Below are 5,932 nucleotides of genomic sequence, written 5' to 3'. Positions count from 1 at the left end.
CGAGTTAGAAGAAACATGGGAGACGACCCGTTGTGTCCTAGATGTCACACTTCGGAAGAAACAGTAGAACACTTGCTTCGATCTTGCTATGTCTCGAAACAAGTATGGCAACTAGTCGGGATTGATCCATCCAATAATTTCTTCTTTGACACTCCTTTTCTAACTTGGCTCACGCAAAACGCGAGCAACGATATTGAATCATCCATCGACGACTGGCCTATGTACTTTGCTCTCACATGTTGGTGGATATGGAAGTGGAGAAACAATATTGTCTTTGGGAGGGAATCTGAAAACCCTCTACACCCACGGGAATTCTTGTACCAACAATTCCATACTACAAAGCAAGCCTTAGATCGTCATAGCATTTTTGTGCCTATCCCACGCAATCCAAGAACGGAGATATTTATCCGGTGGTCACCTCCTCCCCACGGGTGGATACTTCTAAATACTGACGGAGCCTCCAAAGGTAATCCCGGGCCAGCAGGAGGTGGAGGTATTTTTCGCGATGAAACGGGTAACTTCATTGCAGCTTACTTCTTTTCTTGTGGGCATTGCACTTCAATGAAGGCGGAATTATTAGCCTTACTTGCGGGTCTAGAAAGAGCTAAATCCCTCAATATCTCAAAGCTCCTTATCAATATGGACAATTCTCCTTGTGTTAACCTCATCAATGAAGATCAGCTGGTCAGTAATGGGCTGAAATTCATCGTCAAACGCTGTCAGGAGCTAATACGAGGAGGACAATGGAGAGTTAAGCTGGAACACACATTCAGAGAGGCAAACAAAGCAGCTGATTTCTTGGCCAACAAGGGAGTCAACGCTAGTACTTTAGTTACGCACTTAGATATTCCTTTTAATGAACTCCGTCCTATCCTCAGGGAGGACGTCTTTGGAGTCACAACTCCGCGTGTAATAGCTAGAAGCTAGTATCGGGGCTAAGCCCCTCTTACGCACCAAAAAAAAAAACAATGAATGATACGCAAGGTGCAACCACGCTCACATTATTTCTTTTAAGCTCTTGTCATGTAAGCTTTACTCTTTTCGTCCCAAGCATTTATTTATTTAAAAAAGAGTAATAACTTAGTTGGCGCAATTACATAATTCAAAACGTATAATCTAATGTAGCACTATTTTCGTCAAAATTTTCTTGAGTTGTAAACAATGATATCTTTAGACTTGGTCAATTAAAGACACAAGTAAAACGTTGAATCAAAGGAAACCTTAGGGATGTTATCCACAAATATAGGTCCAAAGAGTTGAAATTCTTGAAATCATGATTCTAGATAGGCTCACTCTAGAAGGTCATAACCATTATACTGATTTTGTTACATTTTCTTCTCCAGTCAATCATACCTGATGCATTTTTTCCAATAGCCAAGTAGCTAGGCTCACTAACATGGTCATCTGGTCAACGTTCGGAGAACAACCGGAGGTGAGGAGAGAGATAATGTAGTGAGACTAAAATGAATCACTCATCGAAATAGAGGATCTAAAGTCAGGGACTCGGGGAACAACAGCCTAGTAAAAACCATGCTGTTGTAGGTCTTGGGGCAGTCGTAATTATTTGCCAACGACAAAACTGGAACCAATCAGGGTAAATACCCTTTTTTGAATATGATAACATGTTCATACAGCAATTTATTGAGGATTGAAAGTAGCACTAACTAAATGGAAACAACACGGACGGAAAAGAAAAATTTACTCATGCTTTAAAGTTATTTCCGCCCACTGCTACCCTTTCATTTTGATGCGGTGAGCTTTTAGTTCAATGTCATTCTTGAATCTCGCTTCTACCTGTTATCCAAAGACCAAACAATGATTAGCTTTCATGGAAGATATTGCAAACCAAGTGCAGCAGTAAGCGACTAAGCATGATAGAATTTCAAAAGACACATTTACGCGTTGCCAATTTCCGAAAGCATATGCTAATTGTATGTTACAGCTTAATCCGCGGTTGCAGATTGAAAATTGATCCCATAACCATCACCAGACACGCCTCACTCCCAACCACTACCTCTCCAACTATCAGACTTAACCTACCATCCCTGATCCAGACACAAATCACCTCAGCCCTTCACCCATCCCACTGACATGCACATACCACTACCTCAAAAAGCATTCAACATGGTAAAAGTTGTGGGGTGGTGCGGTGGTAGGTGCAAGGCTGGAGTGGTAGCTAAGGGTAGAGGTAAGAAATGTAGGTAGCTGAGTTTAGTGTTATTGACAAAGTTTGTATCAAGGAACAATAGGCCCATTTTGCATACAAAATTTTGACCCATAAGCAAATGCAAATAATTGACTCATACAGGAAGTAGTCTGGTAGATGTTGAATTCCGCGGAGAAATCTTTCAGCATACTTTTAAAGAGTAAAGAACAGTACTGAGCTAACTGAGCAACATGTTAGGAACTTAGGTTATATAGAGTACATTACAGCAACAATCTCTCCGCCTAGTTTTAATATATACCAAGTAATTACTAATCCTCCATGCCATAAATTTTCACACTAGAAGCATAGAAGAAAAGATATCAAATGAACCTGATGACTGCTGACAGTAAATGAGAAATGAATTCTTCTCGTAATAACTAAAAATATGTTAAGAGATTCGAGATGGAGGAGGCAGGCTGATTCACTGAAGTCAAATAAGTTTAAAAATGACGAGCACACTAGCAGAAACAGTAGGCTAATTACAGCTTTATCTCTTGCTGAAGTTAACCAACAAATGCAAAACACAAACTCAGCAGCTCCAAATAACGAGTGAATGGACTTGCCGTCATTATTTCTCATTGTCCAGAACTGAAGGCACTATTAGTTAAAAACAGAAGTAAGATGTAAGGCCAATTAATGAGTGGGTCACAGCAAATGTACAGAAATACTGGTAGATACTGTTGAAGTGTTGAACAAATGTTCGGTAGTCGAAAAAACGATTTAGAGAAGACTTTTGGCTCTGGCGGTACGGATATTTGGCATTATGATGCGAAACTCAAATGTGATTAAAAGTGCTAATAAATTGTTGAAGGCACAATGTTCTCAAAGTGCCAACCATGCCGAGAACAGACCTGAAATGTACTTCAGGTAGAATGTCTCAGAAGCACGGCAACATTCAGCAATACAAATGACCCAAGATACCCAAGATGAAAATTGAGCAAACAATTTTCTCAAGGAACTAAGAGTCCATTTATGTCGACAATAGGAATGTGTTCGTAGTTGGGAGAAGACCGCTAAATCCCATCGATCTAAAGCTCATTTCAACAACAACAACAACAACAACAACAACACAAATTGCGGGGTAAGGAGGAGTCGGAAGTATGCAGCTTTACCCTTGTGTTAGCAACACAAAGAGGCTGTTTCCGAATGACCCAAGATGAAAATTGCGTCGAGGACTGCATCGAAGGACCACTATTTCACAAGAGAAAGAAGTGCAACCACTTTAGTGAGCCATTTATTATACCATTATTTCAATAGACACACAAATGAACAAACTGCATAAAAAAGAACAATACAAAACCTCTCCACATAAAGCACTAACCCACAAAAACAGTAGTAGCATGTAAAGATGATTGGATAGTCATTCCCCCATTTCAATGCAGAATCCAAAATTGTTCAAACAAGATACTCACCACTTCACCACCACAGACTTGGACATCAAAGCACCAAATCTATTCATTGTCTAATTCATGTCCAATTACCTAAAACTAAGGCAATGCCTACAGTTGGTGCCATGTTTAGAAGGCCACACAATTTCTTCGTATTATTAGTACAGACATCTGTCTCATTATTATTAACTCCTAATAGTAAATCACATCTGTGTGTATGGCGGTTTTGTTAAGGATAATATTAGATGAAGAGATGTGTATATGTATACTAGTAACCACCCTTCTCTATTTCTCTATTGTATAAATACTAAATAGCCAATCTACCAAACATTGTAATTGTGCAATTCATTATCAATTATCAGTAGGTCTTACTTAAGACGGTCTTAAGTTAAGACATCTCACAACTCCCTTTCAGTTTAAAATTAATTAAATGGGTTGTGAGTGTCATCTGAACTTAAGATGGTCTTATGTAAGAATTTGTGATCAATTATATCAAACTCTTGCATATTTATCATGGTATAAGAACCTCGGTCTACTTCTTTTTTTACTCCCATTTCTGCTGCCACCCATTGAATTGCACCAACCCAACATGCCATCTATGAGAACTGATCCTTTAATATATTTTATTTTTTTACAAAAAAAAACACCCCTGTATTTTGTTGGCAAAAACAAATGAACACTCACCCTGAATTTATCTACTCATGGCAATTGTATAGATACAAATCCCAAACCAACCCTGACACCCTCTTTTATCCCTCAACTCTTCACCATGGCATTTACCAAGCCGACATTATCATGTCATGTCACAAACTCACAACAACTTTGTCTCCAACCCACATAAATCAAGCAATAGACTCATGTTCTATTTAGGCCACCGCCCTCTCGGCCACCAATAAGGCAAAAACACCAAAAGCATCCACAAAATTATGGCCACAACCGTCCTAGACCACTACCAAAATTTGACCATCGTCCTCTTGGCCACCATCAAAATTGCCATCACCAAAATAGACCACTAAAATGACAAAACCCAACCCGCACTATAATCATATACTTGTATAGTCATGGCAAAATATTCCATCAGGGGAGACTTGACATTATCTTGTCAATATGAACCTCATAAACAAACAAATCTCCTCTCATTCAAAATCTATCCAACATTTCCATTTCTCTACATTATATTTAAAGTAATCAGGGCTCGTATACCTACATTATCCCATTTACTAACCTTTGTCCGCTCAATTCATTCATCAACCAAAGTTCCATAGCAACCAATCTCAATGTTGTGTCAACCCAGCACTTGTCTCCTTATAAAATTAAATACATTGTAATTGTGCAATTCATTATCAATTATATCAAACTGTTGCATATATATCGGGTTATACATCAACATCATAAAAACCTATAGTGGGTAGATTCTAAGAAGTTTCTAGGTTAATAGCATTTGGTTTTACAGCATCGAAACGTAATCGTGAAACGGGTCTAATAACCATTAATTAATTAGTGCTACAAACAGCAAACCACTCGAATAAAAAATAAAGAAACAAAAAAGCATTGTAAAGATGGGAAAACTCACATAAAGATTGATTAGGGTTAAAAATCATTCAGGGAGAAACTTCAGTAGGAGTTTTGGCATTGATAGAGAGAGCATGAAGGCCAGATTGAAGCTCATCAGATAAAAGATCATAGACCATACGGTGTCGTTTAACAAGATTAAGACCCTCAAATTTAGAGGAAACAATCTTGAGATTAAGATGGGTTTCATCAGAAGTGTTGCCTATCATAGCAGCATGACCAGCATGTTGATGGGAAACATCTTCAATCTCAAGAATACTTGCTTCAAGACTTGATTGCAATTTTGCCCTTATTCTGTTTGCTCTTGTTGCTAATCCACTCATGCTGCTTATTCCTCTTCTTAACATCTACAGTATTTTCTTTGATGGCTTCCTGTTCTTCCTCAAATAAACATCAGGGTTTTATCAAAGGTACCTTGTCAATGACCTAAATGCATATTGCGAAAATTAATACAATTAAATTAGAGGTAAATTTAACATAAATAACCCAACGTTTGTCAAATATTGTGAAAATAACCCAACCTTTTGATTTTAACAAAAATAATCCAACATTTGCTTTTATGTTACAGAAATATCCCGATATCTTACTTATATTTCCTAAATGATAATTTACTCATATCAATACTATATATTAAATCCAGAAACCAATGGACTTCAATATAATTAAAGAAAGTTATACAAATTAATTATACTATATAGTTTTAAATCAATAGCACCATGTGATGGACCCTATTAAGGGATCTAAATGCAAATATTATATAGTTTGG

General features: G+C 37.7%; 1 long non-coding RNA gene across 1 annotated transcript; it reads right to left on the bottom strand.

The window, feature by feature from the left end:
- Nucleotides 1–1,580: 1,580 nt before the first annotated feature.
- Nucleotides 1,581–5,554, bottom strand: LOC141647861 (uncharacterized). The gene is made up of 2 exons (XR_012545879.1): nucleotides 5,168–5,554; nucleotides 1,581–1,794 (listed from the first exon to the last, which is right to left on the bottom strand). It is a non-coding gene; the product is annotated as an uncharacterized LOC141647861 (long non-coding RNA).
- Between the last annotated feature and the right edge of the window lie 378 nt (nucleotides 5,555–5,932).

Source organism: Silene latifolia, chromosome 3 (assembly GCF_048544455.1).
Source record: "Silene latifolia isolate original U9 population chromosome 3, ASM4854445v1, whole genome shotgun sequence".
Classification (NCBI taxonomy): Eukaryota; Viridiplantae; Streptophyta; class Magnoliopsida; order Caryophyllales; family Caryophyllaceae; genus Silene; species Silene latifolia.
This window is presented reverse-complemented; position numbering and strand designations above follow the sequence as displayed.